At 43.4% G+C, this 25,148-nt stretch overlaps 1 long non-coding RNA gene across 1 annotated transcript; it reads right to left on the reverse strand.

Annotated features, from left to right (window-relative positions):
• Window positions 1-1,392: 1,392 nt before the first annotated feature.
• LOC309565685 lies at window positions 1,393-7,718 on the reverse strand. Its single transcript, XR_014225824.1, has 3 exons — window positions 7,574-7,718; window positions 5,316-5,402; window positions 1,393-1,485 (listed from the first exon to the last, which is right to left on the reverse strand). It is a non-coding gene; the product is annotated as an uncharacterized lncRNA (long non-coding RNA).
• Between the last annotated feature and the right edge of the window lie 17,430 nt (window positions 7,719-25,148).

Consider the following 25,148-nt stretch of genomic DNA (forward strand, 5'->3'; position numbering starts at 1 on the left):
CCGGATGGCATGGTAGTTTTGTACTATACGATCCAGTTCAGGCAAACTGCATTTGGGGTGTCAACACTGCACTGACATCTGCTGCAGATAGCAAGGGCAATGCGATTTGAACTAGTGATCAACCGATATCGGTTTTTTGTTGCCGATAACGATATTTTGGTCAATGCATATCGGTATCGGCCGATATTTTCATACATTTAAAAAAAAAAAAAATATTTTTTTTTTCTTTGACAGGTACTCTTGTGGAGGGATATGGGGGTCTAAAAGACCCCAAACCCCTCCTCTGCACCTAAAAGCATTCAAAATGCCAAATTTGGCTGTTTTGAATGCTGTCTTTTTTTAATCTGGTGCCAGTACCCAGAAGCGATCACTTCCAGGTTTTTGCATGGAGACCCGATCAGAGCTGAATGTGGCTTTGATCGGGCCTCCGGCGGCAGTGCAGGCTGGTTGCCCGGGGGGGGGGGGGTGTCTCGAGTCCCCTCCCGCTCCTTGTAATGCGAGCCTTACAAGACAGCCGACCGTCCGCTATGCTGCAGGCATCTCTCCTGTACAAGCACTTTCCCGAAATATCGGTCACCTTGGTGGCCGATTCCGATATATCGGGATAAGTGCAGATCGGCTTTGCCGATAATCAGTCGATCTCTAATTTGAACAGTGCAGGAAACATGCAGAAAGCACCAGTTTCCTGCACACCGCCTTCCACTGTGAACCGGGGCTTCTAATGTTCAGGTCTCGGCATCCCTGTGAATAAGTGCAAAGAGAAAAAAGAATAAAACTCAACAAAAAGGATTTATTAGCTGCAGGTAAGTTTATTGTACAAAACAATTACATAATTAGTTCACATTTGCAGCATGCTTCCAAGAAGAAACCAGTTAGACTATTGCATATGCAAAAGATTTTATTCTATCATCTAGTAGACAGTCGTAGGCTTAATGAACTACATTTGCCAGCCACCAGATAGTCAGCTACTCCCCCAACATTCACCGTGTAATGTAGGAGCTGTACGATTATTTGCATTACCTTTACTGCAATCATTTGAAGGCACAGAGTAAGAAGTTATTGTCAGCGGTGCTCAGTAAAGTCAGCTATTGGAAATGTTTGGACAGAAAGTTAGTATTACATACACAAGCTGTGTTGCATATTCGGTTATTTTTTTTCCAGTATCATTCGGTTTAAATCTGCCTTTGTGCGATTATTGGTTCAGCCTGGAAAATACAAGTGCAGGATGTTCCTGAAGCCAACAGCAGCTTAGTATAAAAGTTTATTGATTAACCAGAAAGATTTTTGGAATTCAGTAGCACGGTTTTTAAACAATCATTTAGGTCTGAAAGTTAAAATTAAAAAAAAAAAAATTAGTGGACGGATCATTGAGGAGGATGAGGAGGAGGAGGATGAGGAGGAGGAGGAGGATGAGGAGGGTTACAGGTTGGCCTTGTCATTGGCGGTCACATGAGCGGAATGCTGAGTGTAGGTCTTGATCGCTCTCTGTAAAAGAACAAAAAGTGTCGTTAGCAATTACAAATTAAAACCTTCCAAAGACAAAAATAGATGAATGAATGGACAAGTGTATTGTGTTCTGAAGAAAATCTGCATTGGGAAAAACTGTGGAGGCTGCTGATCTGCTCAAAATGCCAGCTAGCTGGCTGCCTCTGGCTTCAATACTGGGTTACTGACCCAGAAAAACCCATCACATTATGTAGATCAGGGATCCTCAAACTACGGCCCTCCAGATGTTGCGGAACTACACATCCCATGAGGCATTGTAAAACTCTGACATTCACAGACAGGACTAGGCATGATGGGAATTGTAGTTCCTAAACAACTGGAGGGCCATAGTTTGAAGTCCCCGGATGTAGATGGTCCATTCAGACCCCTAGCAAACCAGTTGACCTCCCGGTCCTAGAAAAGCATGGGACCCATTGAGTAGAGGGGGGAAAAGCAGAACTCATGGTAAGATAGTCATCTCATATGTAGCCAGAGGGCCGGAAAAACGAAGGCATGGGATCTGTGTGTCCTTCAAACTCAGCAATACCCAGAGACAGAAGCTTGTACATACACAGTTGCATATTACCCGTGCTAAATAGAACACAAGGTTTTGGTTGGAGCTGATCTTTAAATTAAAAGCCCAAAATGAGGTTAGATTCCAATGATGTACGGTTCACAGCCAAACATTTATATTCCCTGGCATTTAAAGGAAATGTTTGCTGAGAGAATAGGTAGGCAGCCATTGCCAACTTCTCTCGGAAAAGGTCATTTTCCCACCTCCCATGTAGAGCCAAAAGCATGCATCAAGAGTTCTGCCTTCACTTTCTGCATGCTTATGTTACATCAGTGACACTAAGCTCTGGTTCACATTGATGCGATGCGGGGAACACATAAGATTTGCTGTTTCCCTGCATCACATTGCATGGCAACCGCACGGCGCCCATGCAAACTGCTGGGGGTGTTAATAGTATAGTAATAACACCCCAAAACAGATTGCAAAACACAGCGAGACTGCCAGAATTGCAATGCATGGGTGTGAACAGCCATATGATTCGATTCAGGTGCAGAAAAAAGTATCCTGCACTAATTTGGTGCAGATGCGATTTGAGCTATACTAAATGTATGGCCCAAATCACACAGCACAGACATCGCATGTGATGCGCACAGGAATGCAGTGCGATTCCTATGCGAATCACATGCGGTGTACCACGCCACAGAAGTGTGAACTCAGGCCAAGGGGTAGATTTACTAAAGCTGGTGCACTGAGAATCTGGTGCGTGGTAACCAATCAGCTTCTAACTTCAGCTTGTGCAATGAAGCTTTGACAATAAAACCTGGAAGCCGATTGGTTTCTATGCAGAGTTGCGACATATTTCGCACTCTCCAGCTTTAGTAAATAGCCCCCTAGGTATATTAAAGCCACTGGGTTTACTGGGCCTGTCATCTAGCATCTTCATTATGTGATTGAAAAATCACAGCCTTCATATAAGGTGTGACAATTTAATTCCTGGCCTTGGAGTAACGCTATGGTGGCAAGTCACACAGCCATTTACACTTGAGCATGATCCCACATGGTCTACCTTGCACTTGCCTGGGTCACAGCCCAGCTGACTCAGTCTTTACGGAGCAGTAGAAGAAATAACTTGTGTGTGCCTTGCAATGTTGGCGAAAAATGAGAGACAGGAATCTGGAGCAGCGGATTAACAAAGTTTTGTGAAAACTAACAAAAGTGTGAGTGAAACGTAATCACTTCCCGCCCGTGGGACATTTTCTGCAGGCGATTCCCTGCAATGTAAAAACAATCATAGCGGCTGACCATTCCCCCACCCCCTCCAGTGTTTCTTCTGGCATGTCCGTGTGATCAGTGAGCCGGAAAATAAATCAGCTGGCGACAGCCATTTACCATAGAGCTGACCGAGGACCAGATAGTCCCCGGCCATCTCTGTGACCTTCGGAGGCCAAGCCAGAAGTTATGACATCAATTTTGGTGCCGGCAGATGTAAACATGGTGGTGAATCTCAGGCTTTCCAGCATAGGAGAGATGTGGAGTACTTATAGACTCCAGGACTCTCTGTAAAGAGGACCTTTCATGCCCTATTCCTATTTCAAGGGATGTTCAGGAATAAGTGTAAAAAAAAAAAAAAAAAAGCAATAATTCTAGCACAAGACCTGCTCTGTAACGCTCAACAGGTAACCTGTGAACATTTTTAAAGGGTAGCCTATGAAGTTTTTTTAAGTACCGAATTTTATTGCCATTCCCGAGTGTGCACAATGATAAAGCATGACGTTAGTTTTTTTTTTTTTCTCGGCGTAAAATCATCTTTTGCATTATACATAAAAATTAGGGTAACTTCAGTGTTTTTCTTTTTTTAGTTCATGAAACAGTTTTTCCAAAAAAATAAAATAAAAAATAAGCACACAGGCTACAAGAAAATGGCAGCCCCACGAGGCACCAGGAGGGATTCCTAGGCCTTAAGGACAAGCCCAGGCAGGAGCCCCCACCAGGTACAGCCCCCCCCCCACACCGATCGTACCCCCCCCCATCATCATCATAGCGCCCTGCCCCCACCCCAGGAGGTGGACCAGACCACCCACACAGCCCCAGCATGAGGAAGGGGGGTGTCTGACTGTCCCATGGAGGGGCCCACATCCACCCCAAAACCCTCCAGGGGGAGAGGGAGGACAGTTACTCACCATACCAGGAACCAGATGGGCACGGCTCCAGACAGAACCCCTCGCCATTTACATGGGGGGCTGTTGGCCAGGAGGAACGCTGGACATGCAACCTCACGAGGCGTTTAACTCACAGGCCAGACCATGTGGTGGGGCTATGTCACGGCCGACCTAGCGCGGAGCTGAAGTCTGCGCGCGCTCGGTGGCCAAACTGGGGTGACCACTGGATCTAGGTTATCCAGCCTGTCACTCAGTCCGGCAGTTTATTGTAGATCTCCAGGAGGAAAAAAAAGAATATCTATCTAAAAAGAAAAAAATGCCGGGACCAGAGACCCCAGCAAGGAACTAAGTCCTTACTCCTGACTAGGCAGAAAGAAAAAAAAAACTGAGTACCTATACTGGAACTCTAATCTGACAAGTAGATTCCTAACACATCATAGGCAAGATCATTGTTGTGGTGAAGTGTTCGAGTTCCTGGCACAGAAATCCATTCCGAAAATTGACCAACCACCTTGTTCCCTGACTTGGCACCCTGAGGCCTCGTTCACGCCATGGTGCAGAGACAGTTTTTCTGCATACGTTCTGCAAGGGCACACAAAAAAAATAAATAAATAAATAATGGTTCTGTATGTTCCCTGTTCACACCACAGACGGCAGATTTTTTCTGTGCAGGAATCTCCATTGTGTATGCAGTTTTCTGCACTGGAAAAAAATTGACGTGACATCAACATTGGTGTGAACAGGGCACAGAACCGATGTCAACATTCATGAAATCTGATGTCTTTGCAAGTGAAATCTGTGTGGTTTTCTCTTCAATTCCCATCAGTTTTCATGAACGTATGTGTGAATGAGCCTGGAGACTTTTGGCTGTTTAAAAAAAAAATGCCTTAATAGGACAAAGATTTGATGACAATCCGGCATAGCGTTCCAGAAAATGAAATCCTGGAATGATTCAAGCAGTGGCACAGATTTCTAGAAAAAAAAGTGTCACTTCACAAGGGGACTACTTGGAAGGGGTGACAACAGCCACTAGTGTATAGGTAAGGAAACTTTTTTTCCCCCCAGTGCGGGAATTAAATCGTCACACCCCATAATCCTTAGTACTGGTAAGTTTTGGGTTCCCCCTAGTGGAAGGAAAGAGCTGCACTTCACATTACCTTATGGTGTCCTTCAGCGTTGTACTTGTCAAGCAGAGCCTGGATACGGTTGCCGTAATCTGGGTGAACGTCAGTGAAATTCTTCACCTGGTGGAAGGAAAATCTAACAGGGGTTACCGAATGAAATAAGTTCCAGCCCAAGGATGGTTCCTCACTTCATAAACTCTTACATGGCAAGGGAAAATCACCCCATTAAAGTGGCACCTAGATAGAACATATTCTCCAAATACGCTGCTGAAAAGCTCTAATGTAATCAAAAAGAACCCATGGAGTTATGGGAATACTCACAAGATACAGACCAAGAAAGAAGTTGTAGATTTATGGGACATCTCTTAAACTGAAAATGGGAAAAACTCAAACGGCCATATGATACAATTGTGGTGTGTCCTGGTTGTCCACCCTTGAAGATATAAACGAATGCCCCAATGGTCCTCCTCCCCTCTATAATCATGGCCCAATTACTGTGGGAAAACAAACTTTTCCCAAGACCTACAATTTTGTGGTTGGACTTCAGCTCCTTGTTGGATTGATGCAGAGAAATCCTTGCCTTTCCTAAACAAACTCCCTTCCTTGCTGGAATGTGTGAAGGTCTGGGTTTTTAGTCACATGATCTGTGAGGGTTGTCCAGTCTAACTGACGATTCTCACCTTTACAGAAATCACATGACTCAAGTGCCTCGGGCTGCAAGGAATTGAACCCGCAGCAACATTTTCTCTGGGAAAAGCAAGTGTTTCAGCCCATGTATCGGCACCAGAAATATGGAGACCCAGACAATACTTCCCAAAAACAATTTGTGTGCGCCCCACATATACAACATTTCCATACTACATATTCCTGCACATTAAAATTAACCCCCCCCCCCTTTAATCAGTGTCTGGTACCAGGCTCGATGTCTACAGATTTTTATCCATCGCAGCAAAGCTCGTTAAACAACATTTGAGGGCCGGTTCACACATAGCAATGCCAGACATCGCATGTGATTCGAACTGCTCTGCAAGTCACATGCGATGCAAATTCAACCATACAGATTGTATGGCTGAATTCACGTCGTATTCGGACCAAACTCGTGCAGGACCCTTTTTTGGTCAACACAAGAAAATGATGGGCATGGTTGGTCACACCCATACGATCCGATTCCTGTCTGAATTGACAGTTTGCACTGCGATATGCAAACTGATCTGGGGGTGTCATTAACTTTGTACTTATTCTCCCAGCGATTCACATATTGCAGTGCAAACTGCCTGCAATGCGGTAACTCGCAGTGGAATCGCAGGGTTTCCACATAGCACCAGTGTGAACCGAGCCTGAGTATTGGTCTGCTTTAATTCATACAAGCAAAGGAACTTAAAAAGTTGACCATTGGAACATGTTACATCTGCATTTAGGATCTGTAGAGATCTGTAAATAAATAAGCAAATGGCTTGTAGTTCTCAATCTACTGATCAGCGTTGCCATAATCCATTCACTCTTCCTGCAGCTTTCTACCTTACAGGAGATTGAGGGGGTGGGACTGGGCCACGGCTGTGTGTGAATGGACACACAGAGCCGCATCTCGGGAGCATGCCTGTTTGGGTGCACCCGAGATGCGGCTCCATACACCCGTCAGGAGGGAGAAGCCAGGAGCACCGGTGTGGGACCAGAAAAAAGGAGGATCCGTGCTGCTCTGTGCAAAACCATTGCATAGAGCAGGTAAGTTTTTAAAAAAAAAAAAATCTAACAAACAAGTTTTCATAATTGCTTTAAAGCCCATATGGATATGAAAGCCCCAGTCAATGCTGCTCCTCGGGGGATGCACACATCCACACTAGGATTGGCTATGATGAGTCTCATGCTTCAATGTCTATTACCCACTGGATGAGTTTTCCTAATGCTGACATCCCTACTATCCTGAGTGCCAGCGGAGCCCTATACCTCAGCCTGGAGCAGCACCACCAAGCACCAATGGCCTTATTGAAAGCTTGTAGACAGTTACAGGCAGAAATATAGAGGGAGAGTCTGCAAGAGCCCAACCATGCACCCATGATTGTAGGGGGGGAAAAAAAAATATATATATATTATATATATATATATATATATATATATATATATATATATTAAATGCACTTTTTTTTCTGCAAAAGTATGTGCCTTTATTATTTTTTTTCCCCTAAAGGTGAACTTAGACGTTAAAGTTGTAGGATCTTCACAAGTGCAAAATATCTATTACAACTATGCATGACAGGTGCTCTTTAATACACTCTATTGCAGACGATACTCACAGCTCTTTTCTGGATGAAGAGTTTGGCACCCTTCAGGTGACCGGCAATGTTCTCACAGAGCCTCTTGCGCTCTTCTTCACTCAGAACTTTGGTGTAAAAGTCCCGGACCTGCAAGGTAGCCACATAAACCAAGTCACATGACAGCTATACCGTAACTATGTCCAATGACCAGGCTAATGTTATAGACACACTGTGCACCTTTTACTCCTCAGTCTACTTTTATATTTGTTGGTCTTCTGTGTGGGTATAAAAAAACCATGCATGCTAGATTTGTCTGATAGTTGCCCAATCCATCTCAGGACAGCCAGACTGATCAATTTCTATTTTAAGTCTATGGATTGCTAAAAGAAAACCTGCCAACAATGAGCATTAGAATAAAAATAATCTCCACTCTTAGGCTATCAAGAATATACAATCTTACTCTCAGGATAGCTGTGTGTGCTGGAGTTCACTTGTATTCTCTACCAAACCTCCAGCCCAGTGTCAGTAAGCCCCCCTGTCTCTTACCTGGCTGATATCAAACAGTGTGGAGGCTACAGAATGGTAAACCGTCAAATCAAGAATTAAGCTGATTCACACCAAGTGCATTACGCTTCGCATGCGCTGATTGAGTTTAAGTTGGAGTGAGCTGACATGCGGTTTCCAACATATTGCAATGCACGGATGTTGTTTTTACCACTGCAGAAGCCAAAATGTTTGTTTTTTCATTACCACTGCAGCATGTAGTAAAGTGTTGCAGTGGCTATTCTAGTCTACAATTATCAGTTTACGTCATATGCAGAGCAGCGCAGTGAAGCGTCTATTTAGATCTCTTGTGGCACTCTGCTCCTCCCCGCCCCCTCCTGTCCATCCCAAGTGATATCACATACCAGCACCTGGGATGGATAGGAGGGGCCAGTGGGGAACAGCACACCACAGCCAGCACCATCACAGCTGCTTCCCTGCATAGCTCTGCAAATGTCTGCAGCAATCTACCCAGCAACTGTCTGCTACTGACAGGTAGATCGTGTTGGAACCTCAGCTGAGAAACCTTGGTATTTTGGAATATCTTTTTCTGTAAAGATTTTTCTTGCAGTGTTTTTTTTCATCTTTTCACTAAAGAATCCAACCTGATAGAGGGTCTAGCAGCTTTAGCCCTTCCTTATGCTCTCCCACACTAGAGAAACAAAAAGCGAAATAAAAATTGCCTTCCACATAATACTTTGTGAAAATGTGATGGAAAAGCACAAACCCCGTTCACTTAGCAAAAATAAAAAATAAAAAGTTAGGGCACTACAAATCTTGTGGCTGTTTGAAAAACAGGATCATTCTCGGTTATCTCTCTTTATACAGTATATTTCATAAATAGGCCTTTGTACAAACAAACACGTCAGCAAACTGGTGAGTTTACGGGTCTAGTCATTGCACAGGCATGTCGCGGGATTTGCTCGGTTTAGAAAAAAAATAAATAAATAAACACTTATCTAAACAAATATGGGGTCTATCGGGACTATGGAATATGAGGGTGTAATACTTGATAGTAGAACACCAGTTCTCTTATCAAGTGCTGACAGCCATGGAAACTCTGGTCTTAGACATATCGGCCAGAGAAACCTTTTCCATTAGTAAAACAATCCTGCTGCGTACACTGAAATGCAGTGTAGTAGTATTCCCTACATACAGTATGCAGCACTGTGTTCCAGCAGCAGGATGGACGACTTCTCAGCTGCTGCCGTACATAAAGGAGTCATACTGAGTGCTTCCCCACCATTCAGGAGAAGCCTTGTCATTTTATGAAGGAACACAAGGCTTGCTCTGACTGAAAGAGGTGGAAATCCTGAGGTCATCCACCCACCTCTCCACTTCAGTCAATCAGAGGAAGTCTTGTATTTATTTATTAAAACACAAAGCTTGTTCTGAATGGCATTTAGCCCCACCATTTCATCCTAGGAAGTTTCCAATATGGCAGCCGCTGTATACTGCAAGTAGCTAATACCACTAAAGTGCATTACAGCAGCCGCATTGTTTAATGAGAGAAATAGTTTGCTAGGTCTAAGCCAGGGGTCTCCAAACTTTCTAAACAAAGGCCAGTTTATTATCCTTCAGACATTAGAGGGGCCTGACTGTAGCCAGCAGAAGTCCAAAATGTCCAATCGCTGGTGCCTGTGGGAGCATAAGTGCCCCCATCGCTGGTGTCAGTGGAATGAATTATGTCCTATTGTTAATGTCCATGGGAGGAATAGTGCCCCAAGGGTCGGATAAAGGCAAACAAAGGGCCACATCCGGCCCCCAGGCCACAGTTAGGAGACTGGTCTAAACAACCAATTTAAAGTGAAGCGAAACACAGAATTCTACTTCACACTGGATAGATGCCAGTAATATAATACAGTCTCTCATGGTCTGTGGTGGGGCAAAGTACATTAATTCCCAGACCTGCCAAGTATTTTAATTTTTAGTTTACATTAATCAGAAAGTATTGGAGGAAAGGAAAGCGCCTGCGAGATATCAGACTACAATCACTGATCCAACCCAACAGAATCCAGCTACAAATAAAACGCACACAAACACACATTATATATATATATATATATACATACATACACACAATAATGGACTGGTGAATTACATGCAGCCCTGTACATGCATTTCCAACACCCACCAAGTTCTCCCTGATAATCAGGCCAATTAACCATTTCCTTCAAGCAGTGCTGACCTAGGCTCGGTTCACACTGGGGCAGCTTCAAAGTCGTCCGACTCTGAAGCCGCCCCATGCAGCGTGACTTCAGCGTGGCTTGCAATGCAACTTCTCTAACAGAAGTCAATGCAAGCCACACCGAAGTCGCCCCCAAAGTAGTGCAGGAACCTTTTTCTAAGTTGGAGCGACTTGAGTCTTTTCGATTGGAACGGTTCCATTGCACTGAATGGAGCACGACATGTCAGGCGGCTAAGTCGCCTGACAAGTTTCCCCAGTGTGAACCGGGACTAAATATGAATGTGGTGCCTTTGTCAGCGCCAACACAAACCCATGTTCTACTAATGCCTCACCTCCACCCACAGGCTCCCGATAACATAAACTGAACTTTGATCAGTCAGTGGTATGAACCGCCGCCTCATGAGGACTTTTAATACTACTTGTCATGAGAACATTCTGTAGGCTGCCATTGAGTCTCTGTAATTCTGATCATGTTGGTCATCTGTCATGCCTATAGATTGGCTGCAATGCCGACTCACTAATTGAGTTAATCCTGCAGCAAACATACTAAACAACTGACTGTTTCTGCAGGGTCCTCGTCACCTCTTCTCTGGGCAGTCCTCATTGATGCAGAAAGAGTAATGACATCACCTCAGTGCTGCTTTCTGTATCATTGAGAACTGCCCAGCCACACTCTGTATAAGTAAAATGCAACTGAAGAGCACCATAATGACACCTACCCAGGGGGCAGGGTCCCCGATAACCTGCATTCACATTGTTCCTTCATTCATCCATCCAATTTAGGGGACACCCGGCATCATTTAACCCGGAAGACTGAGGACACCAAATGGCAAAGAGGTGATGCAGGGGACAACTCAAATTTACAGCAAGTAATGCAGCCTATCTTTTTTAATTTAATCATTTTTTTTTTTTTTTTAATACCCAATTTAACCCTTTCGCTGCTAGGTTCTTAACAACATCCCCCCCGCAAACCCTGCCATGTATCCTGGGATCTGCTTGCCCATCTGCAGGCCAAGGACCGACATAGCGGGTCCGCTGTCCTTCTCTCCTTGTTGCTGACCAAGCCACGTGCTTGATGTCACTTCCGAAGTCCACCTCTCGGTGTCCCTGACAGCTTGGCAGGCAAAGAATGGAATGCAATCTGCATTACATTACATTCAGTAGAGCACAGGAGAGACAAACTACCCTGGATGTCTCATTAAAGAGAGCCTGTCACCAAAAAAAACTACATATGAAAAAAAGTAAAATTAAAAACGGTTACACCCAGGCATATGAGATACACACACCCCCCCCCCCCCCCACACCCAAAAAAAAATTTGAGCCCCTCCATCCCCACGAACATAAAACGTAAGCATTCGGGCAACTAAGCATTAAAACTGTGATTGCGCTACACAGGTTGTATATCACCACACACGCTGGAGTGAAATCAATAATTCTAGCACCAGACCTCCTTCGTAGCACTAAACCAATGACCTATAGGGGGCTTTTAAAGAATCACACTTTTTCTTAGGGATGTGTACACATGCTTTGCGGCTGTGGCAGGAAATATACCCTTGCTGCTTTTGGTGGGCATAGCACCTGCCAAGTGTGACCAATTCAAGCATTCATGGAGCTTAAAGGGTTAAAGCAGGCAGTTAGATGGCGATACAATGATACAACGCCTCCTCGCCAGTTGTCAAATGCTCTCTGAACAGCAATCTGAATGGGGATTGCTTTTCAGAGACCTAAGCTTATGTTAATGAGCCCTAAAGATTTCTTTTTATTAAATTTTCTGTTTAATGACACCTTATAAAATGAGAAGGTGGCTACGTTTCTATATACAGTGGGACCATGGAGAATGAACGTACCCACCCTCAGGAAATCGGATGATGACAGCAGAAAAAAGACCTTTGGAGGAGGCTGAGAGCAATAGAAGGGACGTTTTTGAGTTAAGAATACATACTGGAATAGAACTGTTCTTTAAACCAGAGTTTGGAGACAGATCACATAAGGAATGCTAAATTGTGCTTACAAAGACTCTGCCACATCGCACAATTAGAGCAAAGTGACCGTGTCTACTGACAGCCCACCGTCCCGGCCATGTATAATGACTCCGGCAGCCCATAGAATATGCAATATGAACATGGGTGGAAGGAAAGAAAATTGCTCAATTCTCACTGTTGTGTTGATGGGGGAATCCCCCCCGCAGCGCTCTTGTGTTCTGCCAGTAGGGGGCGTGGGGAGAGTTCACCACTGGAAGTGTGTTACTGGCAGGATCACCAGGTGAAAATAAAGGAATGATCCTAAAAAAACAAAATGCATCTGAGGACTGGTAATCTGCAATATATTACGTTTTTTGGTTTAAATAAACTTTAAGTTGCCTGTTGGAACTCGATGAATCGGGATCAGTGAATGTTTAATAGATCTGACTGTGCCACCTACATGGATATCGCAGAAGTCTAAGAATAAAACTGTTTCTGGCCAATGCAAAGTGGCAAGTGAAAGTTGTTATAAATTTCTATGAAATTTATTTGTACCTTGGATAATGCATGACGGAGCCGTAGTCGTATTCCATGCCTTGATTCAATGTGTGGAACTTCTGAAAATTCTTCTCGGTCCCTGAAAGTGACTAAATTTGCAGCTGCAATATTATATAGCATTTCACTTCATTTATATTAAAGGAGTTGTAAAGTTAGAAGGTTTTTTTTTTATCTTAACCACTTGCAGACCAGAGGATTTTGCTGCTCAATGACCAGGCCCTATTTTGCGATTCGGCACTGCGTGATTTTAATGGACAATTGCGTGGTCATGCGACGCTGTACCCAAACAAAATTGATGTCCTTTTCTTTCCTACAAATACAGCTTTCTTTTGGTCGTATTTGATCACCTGTGCAATTATTTTATTTTTTGCGCTATAAACAAAAAATAAGCGACAATTTTGAAAAAAAAAAAATATATTTCTCACATTCTTTTATATGAAATTCTAAAAAAAAAATAAAATGTAAAAATCAAAATTTTTTAACGTTTTAGGCCAATTTGTGTTCTGCTACATATTTTTGGTAAAAAAAAAAAAAAAAAAAAATCGCAATAAGAGTATTTTGATTGGTTTGCGCAAAATTTATTGCGTTTAGTAACTACGGGAAAGGTTTATGTCATTTTTATTGTTTTTTGTTTTTTTTTTTACTAGTAATGGCGGCAATCTGCGTTTTTTTTTTGTTTTTTTTTTGTTTGTTTTTTGCGGGACTGTGACATTGCGGCGGACAGATGGACCCCTAACTGACATTTTTGGGGGTACCAGTGACATTACTACAGTAATCAGTGCTAAAAATATGCACTGTTACTGTAATAATGACACTGGCAGGGAAGGGATTAACAGTATTGGTGATTAAGGGGCTAAATGTGACCCTAGGGGCGTAATTCTAACTGTTGGGGGGGCGTGGCTTGTGAAGTCATCACAGAGACATGTGATCCTATATAGCAGGATCACATGACATCTGTGATCACTTCAGGGAGAAGTATGGACGGCTGTGTTTACATCAGCCGTCTGTCAGCAGCGGGAGATTGCGAGTGGCCGGCGGCCATCGGAGCCGCCTGTCGCACGCACTGGCTTCCCCGCTGACGAGCGGGGTGGGAGCATGCCTCTGGCGGCGCGCGATCGCCCCCTAGCTCCTCCCAGGCGAGCGCCGTACATGTACGGGACTTTGCCTGGGAGAGCCAGCCTGCCGCAGTACATCTACGGCGGCTGGGGCTAAAGTGGTTAATGCATTCTGAGGTCCCTCTCTGTCCAGCAATGTCCACGAGTGTCTCAGCTGTCTGAGATTCTCCCTCCTGATTGGCTGAGACACAGCAGAAGCGCCATGGGCTGCCGCTGCTGTCAATCAAAGTCAGCTAGCCAATCAGGAGAGAGAGGGAATAAGGCCGTGTCTGAATGAACACAGGGAGCTGTGACTCGGCTCGGGTGACCCCATAGCAGGCTGCTTGCTGTGGGGGTATTGAACAGGAGGGAGGGGCCAGGAGAGCAGAAAAGGGACCCAAGAAGAGGAGGATCCTGGCTGCTCTGTGCAAAACCAACTGCACAGAGGAGGTAAGTATAACATGTTTGTTATTTTTATTAGAAAAGAAAAAAAGATGATACTTTGCAATCACTTTAAAAGGAAACCTTAGCAGAGATATGGGTTGGCTTTCATTGCTCACATCCTAAAAATGCTAGTTGTCTGGCTGCCATGCTGATCTAGTGTTCAAAGCAAACCGGGTCAGGAATCTTTACATCACTTGCTGCATGCTTGTTCAGGATCGGTGATTCAAATAGTATTAGGCCTCATGCACAATGGGCATTTAGTATTGGGCAGAGGGTAAAGGCACACTGCCCAGCCTGGCTGCCAGCAGCCTGTCAAACTCTGTGAGAGTCTGACAGCTGGGATATGGCTGGGATCAGCGGTACTTCTGTTTGGGGTAGTATGCACCCTTGGGACGAATGCCCAGAACGCAGACTGCTTGTATTCTGGGCATTCATCCCTAGGCACACACTGCCCTAAAATTACATATTGCTAGGTGCAACATCCGGCAGCAGCAGCAGCTGTCTGATATTTGACAGGCTGCTGGCAGCCAGGCTGGATGACGCGCCTATGCCCCCCACCCATGACTAAATGCCCAGGGTGAATGAGTTCTTAACCACCTCAATACCGGGCACTTTTCACCCTTCCCGCCCAGGCCAATTTATAGCTTTTAGCGCTGTTGCATTTTGAATGACAATTGCGTGGTCGTGCAACACTGTACCTAAACCAAATTTATGTCACTTTTTCCCCACAAATAGAGCTTTCTTTTGGTGGTATTTGATCACCGCAAGGTTTTTTCTTTTTTGCTAAACAAATAAAAAAAATACCGAAAAGTTTGAAAAATTTTTTTTTGTTTATGGTATAAAGTTTTGTAAATAGATACCTTTTTTTTCCTGCACTGATGAGCACTGATAATGCCGCACTGATGGGGTGGCACTAATAGGCAGCACTGATATGCAGCACTGATGGGCACTGATATGTGGCACTGATGGGTAGCACTAATATGCAGCATTGGTGGGCACTGATGGGTGGCACTGGTGGGCAGCACTGATAGATGGCGATGGGCACTGGTGGAAAGCACTGATGGGGAGGGCACTGGTGGGCAGCACCGATGGGAAGGGCACTGGTGGGCTCCCTGGTGGCCATTGTGGGCATCCCTGGTGGTTCTAGTGGCACCCCCCCAAGGGTCTTCACTCATAATCAATGCTCTGATTACCAGTGCAGACCCCCCCCGTCAGGAGAGCCGCAGATCGGCTCTCCTCTACTCGTGCCTGTCAGGCACGAACTGAGGAAAGCTGATCAACGGCACTTCCTATGTACTATGTGACCAGCTGTGATTGGACACAGCTGGTCACATGGTAAAGAGCCTACGTAAGGAGGCTCTTTACCGAGATAGGAGATGCGGTGAGTCAGAGTGACACACGGCAGCACCGATCGCCGCTCTGTCATATGATGTTCGGTCAGGATAATGCAACCACCTTCCCGCTGTCAATTCCCTATAGGGCGGGTGAGAAGTGGTTAAGGAAAGAGACAGCAAACTAGAATCTTTTAAACAAAAGAGTTAAAAAAAAAAGAAGAAACCTGGCAAAGTGATATTTTATTTTTCTTCCTTGTACCAATGGGGAAATTTCTACTAGAGATCGACCGATTATCAGCAAAGTCAATATATCGAGGGCCAATATGGACTTTCCCCGATATATCGGAATCGGCTTTTTATTTACAGATATTGCCGATATTTCAGGGAAAGTGCTTGTACCGGAGTGATGCCTGCAACTAGAGGCATCACCCCGGTACCGGTGTCCATAGCCGGCGGTTGGCTGTCTTGTAATGACAACCGATGCGGCCTAGAAGCTGCTCGGCTGTCATTCCAAGGAGCGGGAGGGGACGTCCCCCTCCCGCCGCCTTCCGCGGCTCGCCCGGGTCTCCCGTCCCACTGGGAGACCCGGGAATCCTACCTTCACCGCCGCTCTCTGACACGAGTCTCCATTTCTTTGAATTCGGCACCGCCAGTAGCCAGAAGTGATGTCATGACATCACTTCCGGGTACTGGCGGTGCCGAATTCAAAAAACGTACAGCATTCAAAACAGCCAAACTTGGCATTTTGAATGCTTAAGTGCAGAGGAGGGGTTTGGGGTCATTTAGACCCCCCCAATCCCTCCACCACAGTACCTGTAGACATAAAAAAAAAATGTCCGAAAATATCGGCACCCGATGACCAAAATACCGGTATTTGCGGTTAAAAAAACGATATCGGTCGATCACTAATTTCTACCATTTCCTGCGTAGTCACTGAGACAGGAGGAGAAGGGAAATCTCCCCAAACTTAGGCGAACATAGCTATAAAAACCCAACTGACATTCCAAACCTTCCACACTCCACCAAAAACATTGAGGCCTCATGCACACAGGGCGTCTGTCCAGCTCTTTTGAAAGCTTTTTCTCCTGGCAAGAGCAAAGCAGCGTGAAAAAAACGCACCTAAAGCCATAATTGGCAAATGTGATTAGAAGCCTTTAAGTGCATCTGGCATTCGGATGTTCATTTGTTCAATTGGCCCGAATATTAATAAATGAATGAACGCACCTAGTGCTTAGGCGTGTTTGGGAGCGTTAGGCATTTTTCTGCTGAAACACTCCTCTTGTGAATGCGCACGCATTAATGCACATATGCATCTATCGTTAATGTGCATTTGCTGTTTTTTATGCCCAAATGTACCTCTTCTGAACGCACAAGTGAAGTTTTTTTTTTGTTTTTTTCTGCCTCTAAACACCTAGCTTGGATGCTGCAGGAAGTCACAGCTGGTTTCCCACAGTAAACATGGCGGTGTCGGGGACTTACAGACTGGTGAAGAGCGGGCCCAGGTGAGGACAGGGCTGGATCCCTGGACAGGTATCTCTATATTAAACGTCAGCAGCTACAGTATTTGACCTCATTTTATAAAAATGTACAGAAGATCCTCTTTAAATGACCCTCATTTATGAAAGTGACCTAAAAAGTACAACTTATGCTGTTCATAGTAGCCAAAAACATTACTTTTCACACACTAGATGTATGAAAGGGAGAATGTGTATTTTATGATCTAAAATATGTTCTAAGGGCTTGTTCACACCTGAACGCAGTGCGGGAAATCCACGTTCCACACCCGTTTCCCACACCGCCTTCAAAATGCACCGCTGTGGGTGCCAATATATTCCTAATGAAACCCCAAACACAAATTACGTTTGCTGCAGCAGACCACTCACTACCATTCCATTTGGTGCAGTGCATTTTTGAAAAGTAGTGTGACTGAGTGTGATATCAGCCCATTCAAATGAAAGGGCTGAAAATCGTACTGCACTGAGTCTGCGTTCCCAGTGCGAATCAGGTGTGAACCGGCCCTAATTACATTTATATAATATACTCCAATTTATAAAAAAAAAATTGCATAGTTTATTCTCCATCAAAACTGCATGTTAATCCTTTTATGCTACATTTAATGTTCTGAGGCTATATTCTCTAAATGAGGAGAATACTGCATTATGGCCACTGGGTGGCACTGATGAGCATATTTACTTCTTACTTGTTACTCAGCGCCATCTTGTGGCTACAATGTAGTATTTTGCCCATTCACACAATTGATTTGCTGAGAATACATCCTACAGCTACAGCCTGAGAACATTTAATTTAACTAATTTTCACAGAATGAATTTACATGCAGTTTCTATGGATGAACAGCTATAAAACTGTAACGATACACCCCTTAGTGTAATGCTATCACCCAGTCGGATACCTGGTATGATGTTGCTGTATATGATATTGATGTAGTCATCGCGGTTGCTTCTACTCTGCTCATGGAAGAATCCCAGAGCGTGGTTCAGCTCGTGCTGGATAGAGCCGTGTACCATACAGCTGCTCGACTTCCTCCTTGCTTACCAACATATGAGCAACATCTGTGGTGAACGAAAGATAACCATTTTATTATGTCATCACAAAGGGTGTTGTGCCAAGTGCTGCATTCAGTAACCAATCACATAAAAGTGTAGTGAACAGTGTATATCAAGGCTACTGCAGCCATGATCCCCCATTTCCTCTGTGACAATGAAGCGGGAAGCGACAGATTTTGTCACTTCCGGTTTCAAAACTGCCTTGGTCTGGCAGCAGCTGATCAAACACAATCTGTGCCCAATCAGATGCTTAAAAAGGCAGCAGAGACATCAGGGGTCTATTAGGCCCATGATGTAAATGGGGGGTGTAGAACCAGCGCTATGAATAAGAACAGCCAGGCAGTGAAAATATAAAAGGTTGCAGCCACCAACCGACCTCTAAGAAGCTTAGGGGCAGGAATGTAATGTGGGGGTGAAGGGTTGGAAATCGGCGCTACCTACCACATGTGCAACGATGTGAGTAAAAGAGGAAAAAGTGCTTAGTGCATACAAAATAGTGCAAAATGTGACAATTATAATTAATCTTGTAAATGAATAGATAATAAATCCAATAAATAAATAAATAAAAAATAGAAAAAAGTTATTAAATATATGGTGTTTGAAGTGAAGTAAAAAAACTGGGTATGTATACAAAGTTAGTGGTTACAATTGCCACTATAAAATGCTGAATGAGGTAGTTGTGAATTAGTCATAAATACTATAAAAATGCCATTTGTATATCCTTTTGTTAAATGCTCATGTAATGTGTCGGTCTGGACACTGGGGGTCACACTTACCCTGGGACACACAGAAGTGTATAAGCCAGATAACAGGAACTAAGTGATTCTCAAACCTGCCTGTTGGTGGTCCCACAGGACCAGAAAGATCCCATCTGGGTGTAAAGGGAAAAATAAAAGATCCTTAGTGTGACAAGTAGAGAGCAAGTATACAAGGCAATAGTATCGACTCACGCTTGAAATTGATGCAGCAGATCTTCTCAGATACTGGCAGTCTGCGCCGGGGAAAAACTACAGCGTTCCAAGCATCGGCGAGCTGCGGACCGGAAGTGACGTGGGTTTCCGCCCGACGTACGTTTCGTCATAGGACGTCTACGGGGAGCTCCCTTGGGGACTAAGAATTCAGATTTTTCCCCTAATTAAAACAGTCAATGCCGAATTAAAAAGTGAATGGGAATCAAATCTGCATTCTTGTTCTCTAAAAATGATGAATTTATTGTGTTCACAATATACCAAAGATTTGGAAATTGTGAATAACGATATTAAACAACTCTACTTAGATAGTGTAACATTAGTAAATGATCCCTCCTTCTCTCAGAGAGATAACAAAATGCAAAAACAATTAGAAAATTTTGTAGGCAATTTAATTAAGACTAAAGAAAAGAAATTTGCCAGAGATAAGCAAGCATACCAACAGGATGAAGCTTATCACTAGACCAGAGAAAGAAATAACAAACGTATAACAAAAAATACATATAAAAATCCCCACTCAAGCTCTTTTCATTCACAAACAAACACTAATGATGTGAGTGATTCTGACTTATCATCTCAATCATCAACATCATCCTCCCATACTAAATTGCAACGTCACATTAAAATGAATGGTTCCCACAAGCGCAAAATAGAAAATAAAAAAGAATCTAACACCTCTTCTAAACGCACTCCACTTTTCCCTTCGGAACATCACCAACAATTTCACCAATCCCCTTCCCAATTATCACAAAATCTTGGTGAGTTAGCCATTGAAAATTCAGTAGCTACCCCAAGTCTTAATGCTACACATTCCCTTAAGATGAATCACAGCACAGTAGTGAACAATGAAATTCGTACTGCACCTATTTTTCAGCCCTCAAAAAACCCATCTAGTTAGCAACTATCCTCTGAGCTTCAGACTTCAGACTCTGATGCCTTAAAAGTTATTAACTTATCCAGTAAAAAACTTGATGAAACTCAAATATATGTTTTATCTCTTGGTCTAACTTTCTGTCCTACGCAAAAAATTGATACTTTCGAACTAATTAAGGATGTTCACTTGTTTGCTCGTAGATTGATGTTTAAAGTAATTTACGACAAAGAAAATCAATCCATAGCAGATCAACTGACCAAATATAATTGTCTACCTGCACAAGACCAGGAACTATCTCTGGCCGAAATGCAGGCACTCAATGATTTGATGGAACTCTGGGAAGAAGGAGACTCATCAGGTTGGCCTTTCTCTGATGAACCAATTGATCAGATGGCCACTCCAGAAAATTGTGAAGTGGAATCCATCTTTCCCCCTCCATCTTCATACAAATCTAAGTCCCAATTTTTTCCTATATTGCAATCTAACCCTAACATTTGGGCCTTTACCCAACAAGTGATTAGGGAAATCCAGAAGACTAAGTGGAAAGATGTGAATTCCTCTAACCTTAATGATAGCCAGATTAGAGCTATTCAATCACTCCAAAACGACTCCTCCCTTACAATCAAACCCTCAGATAAGGGCGGAAACGTCGTTGTAATGGACACACTGGGGTATGAAGCTATGGTTTTGAACATTTTGAATAACAAAGATTGGTATAGAAAAATTTCTGAAAGTTTCCTAGCAAGAATAATCATCAAATACCGTCAGCTTATCTTTGAAGCCTATTCAAAAGCCCTGATAGACAAGAAAACTTGGGAATTTTTGAATATCAAAGATCCCAAAACCCCTACTATGTATGCCTTACCCAAGGTTCATAAAAATCTTAAAAAACCCCCTGGGAGACCAATAGTCTCAGGTAATGGCTGTCTAACGGAACGAGCGAGTCAATTGGTGGATGATTACCTGCGTCCCCATGTACTGGCTTTACCTTCCTATATCAGGGACACCAGTGATCTCATCAAAGCCATTGATGGCATCCAGGTCCCTGAGGAGGCGTGGCTAGTGGGTATTGATGTAGAGGCCCTCTACAACTCCATCCCACATCATTGTGGGGTTCGAGTTGTGGAGGGCTTCTTATCAGAAAGAGGAGGTTCTTCAGTGGAATATAATGCCTTTGTCATCTCACTTCTTAGATTTATTTTGTCCAATAATGTCTTCTTGTTTAATGGCTCCCATTACCTCCAGGTGCAGGGTGTGGCTATGGGGACCAAGTGTGCCCCCTCCTATGCCAACCTGCACCTGGGGGGATGGGAGCGTGACCTTTTTTCCAGGGTTAACCTGGAGTCTTTTCTATCCTATATACTCCTTTGGAGAAGATTTATTTGATGACATTTTTATGATTTGGACAGGCCCTTTGAGTATGCTTTTGAGATTTTTTGAGGTTCTGAAAGTCAATGACTTCAATCTCAAATTTACCCACACTTATAACCAGAGGTCTTTGGACTTTTTGGATATTACTATTTATGTAGATGAAGATGGCATTTTGGGTTCCACCCTCTTCCGAAAAACCACTGCAGGCAACACTATATTGAGGGCAGACAGCTCCCATCCTCAACCTCTGGTATCTAGTATACCATACAGCCAGTATTTAAGATTACGACGTAATTGTACGAAATCTGAAGATTTCGAGAGAGAAGCTAAGAGCTTACAGAGGAGACTCTTGGGAAGAGGCTATAGTAGGGCCTGTTTGAAAAAGTCTTATCATAGAGCGAAAAAATGGAACAGGACTGATTTGATTTTTGGCAAAAAGAAGAATAAAACTAATACTGATGGGGTACGTCTAATTACACGATATTCTGGTCAACATGACCAGGTACGGTCAATTCTTAAAAAATTTTGGTACCTTCTAGAGGCAGATGAAAAGGTATCTAAATTTATTGATGTTCGCCCCCAGATAACTTTTAAAAGGTCTCGTTCTTTAAGGGACCAATTGGTTCACAGTCATCATGCCCTTCCTAATAAATCCACAAAAACACTTACAGGCACATATTCCTGCAGAAAATGTAATTTCTGCAGATATCTGCCTAATTTAAGTGAAATCATTCTCCCTAATGGAAAACTGTATAGACCGAATTTCTATGCGAATTGTCAAACAGTAGGAATTGTCTATATAATGTATTGCAGTTGTAAAGCCTTTTATATAGGCAAAACAAAAAGGCCTTTTTTTAATCGAATTCGTGACCATGTCAAACTTGTCAAAAACAAAAAGTTCATAAGTCCCATTAGCCGACATATGGGTTTATACCATGGCTTTAATGATAGGATGATGACCTTTTTTGCTTTGGAACACATCCCACTGAATGAAAGAGGTGGAAGTGTAGATAGAAATGTATTGCAACGTGAAACCAAATGGATATTTAACTTATCAGCTATTCAGTATCCAGGTATAAATGAATCCATCAGTTTCAAACCCTTTCTAGGCTAGTTAATGTCAATTGTATTCATTGCTGATTCAGCACAGGATTTCTGATGCTGGCCAGCATTTTGGATTTTGTACTTTTGTTACAAAGTCCTTTTTTCTAGGTGCCTTTCATTGGCACAACACATATATTTTGGCAAAATTGCCTACATGTGTTTATTTTTGTAGATGTGGTTTATTTACCGTTTGAAGAACAAGAATATTCTGTGATTTGTCCATTGTATATATTTTTTCCTGACCCCCGCCATTATGTGGATGCGACTATAGGTGGCACACCCCGGGGTAGGCACATTGGGGGACCCCATGGATTCGAGCCTATTTTTCAGCCTCTGTTATGGTTGCCCATATGGGCACCCGCGGTGCCCTACACTTATTTTCCAGGAAAAATGGTCCAACCTGGTTAGTAGCAGCACCGCTTTAAAACACCCAGCTGTCCTTCTATGGAGTTTCATCAAATCTTTTTATTTAATTGTCATCTGCATTACAACACTGACTGATTCACTAGATGGGGTAATTTTCCCTTTTTCTATGACCTTTTCGTGTCTTTGGATTCTTTCCCCATTGTATAGGCATTACGGATATATTCCTTTGAAATCCAGTCTTTAACAATGCTGTCAGTTTCATTTGGATCCTTCTTAGATTGCTTTTTGGCAATCTGTTACCTCCTCTGCATACATTCATGTCCGGACCGGATGTTGTCATCCCCGACCTTCCGGTTCCGGCGGAATAACGTGATGCGGTCGCGTCTTAATGACGTACTTCCTCTTCGGCCTCCATTGGACCACTGGGTGTACCTCGCTCTCACTCCCTCGGTGACGTCAGACGCCGAGGGAGTGGAGAGGGTGTATAAATGCTGGCGCCACATGGTCAGTATTACACTAGACCACCGGGGAACGACACATGATCTTTGAGACCATTTGCGGTAAATGAAATCTTTCAAACCCTGCTTCTCTCCTTACATCTTTGGTAGATTCCAATGCTGACTATGTCCTTCCATGCCTTTTTCTTTCTCCTTTCGTGCAGTCTCTTTCATTTTTGAGTGTACTATTGGAAAATTTGTTGAATTGAAATGGCGGTGAACTTTTGAATACTGCATGACAATTTAGGTGCTGAATCTTGTCAATTTTGGGTAAGTATTCATACCCTCAAAATTTGACAGACCCTACATTATATTTATTACTATTTTCAACAAATTCCATTTCTTTTTGTTTCAAGGGATACTTCCCATTTGGGGGTTATTAAGGGGACTCCATTTTCCCTTCCTGTCTTTGTTACATTGAGGTACCTAATGAATCAACTGCACATTCATCCATAATCAGGTGACTATTTTGGTAATTTTTTCTACCTGATATTTAGTCCCATACCAATTGGAGACATAGCAATTTTTGGGTTGAAATGTATTCCTATGCTCTGGTTTTACTATCTTTACCCATCATTTCTAGCCTGGCTGTCACCCTCTCTATGGGTCAACTCTAGGAGTCTGAAGGTCTCGGTTCCCTTCCCCTCTGTGCTTGCTCAGGTGGCGTCACCTCTATTGCCTCCACCTTTGGCATAAGAAAGGGCTCAGGTTATCTTAAGGTACTTTATTTGTATCATTGTCCTTATAATTATGTAAATCAATTGGGCACTCAACATTAGGACCATTGAGATAAGCCCTATATACATGTACATGTCATGTCTTTTATGCTTTCTCCTTTTGTTACCCAGAAATGTTCACTCTCGAGAAATGTCTATGAAAACTCCTGAAGAAGCTATTATGAAGATGGCGAAACATGTAGAGTTGATATTTTCGAGTGCATTTTCTTGATTTTATCATTTTATATTGATGTATTGTCTTGTCCTCACTTTTGATGTGTAATAAAATGTACAATTTTTGAGAATTCAGATTTTTCTCCATCATTTAGCACCGTTAAAGTCCCACTTGCCCCCCTCCATTGTAGTTACTCAATTAAAGGGATGTGGTGCTTTTTACTTCATCTCTAGCAATATCTCTTTAAAAACTCCATAACACACTCCATGCACCCCCATACACTCTCCTATACTCCATAACACACTCCATGTGTCCCCCATACACTCTCCTATACCCCATAACACACTCCATGTGTCCCCATACACTCTCCTATACTCCATAACACACTCCATGCACCCCCATACACTCTCCTATACTCCATAACACACTCCATGCACCCCCATACACTCTCCTATACTCCATAACACACTCCATGTGTCCCCATACACTCTCCTATACCCCATAACACACTCCATGCACCCCCATACACTCTCCTATACCCCATAACACACTCCATGTGTCCCCATACACTCTCCTATACCCCATAACACACTCCATGTGTCCCCCATACACTCTCCTATATCCCATAACTCTCTCCATGCACTCTCCTATACTCCATAACACACTCCATGTGTCCCCCATACACTCTGCTATACTCACAGCACACTTCATGCAGTCAATAATCCGAGTCCTTACTCCTCGTTCTTCCAGGCCCCGCCCACATACACCGCCCCCTCCCGGCTCTATCTGGCCAGTAGTAGTTCTTCCTTGAGATGTGACACCCCGCCCCTTCTGCTGAACCAGCCACTCACAAACTT

This window comes from Pelophylax lessonae, assembly GCF_965119305.1.
Source record: "Pelophylax lessonae genome assembly, chromosome: 10".
In the NCBI taxonomy this organism is placed as follows: domain Eukaryota; kingdom Metazoa; phylum Chordata; class Amphibia; order Anura; family Ranidae; genus Pelophylax; species Pelophylax lessonae.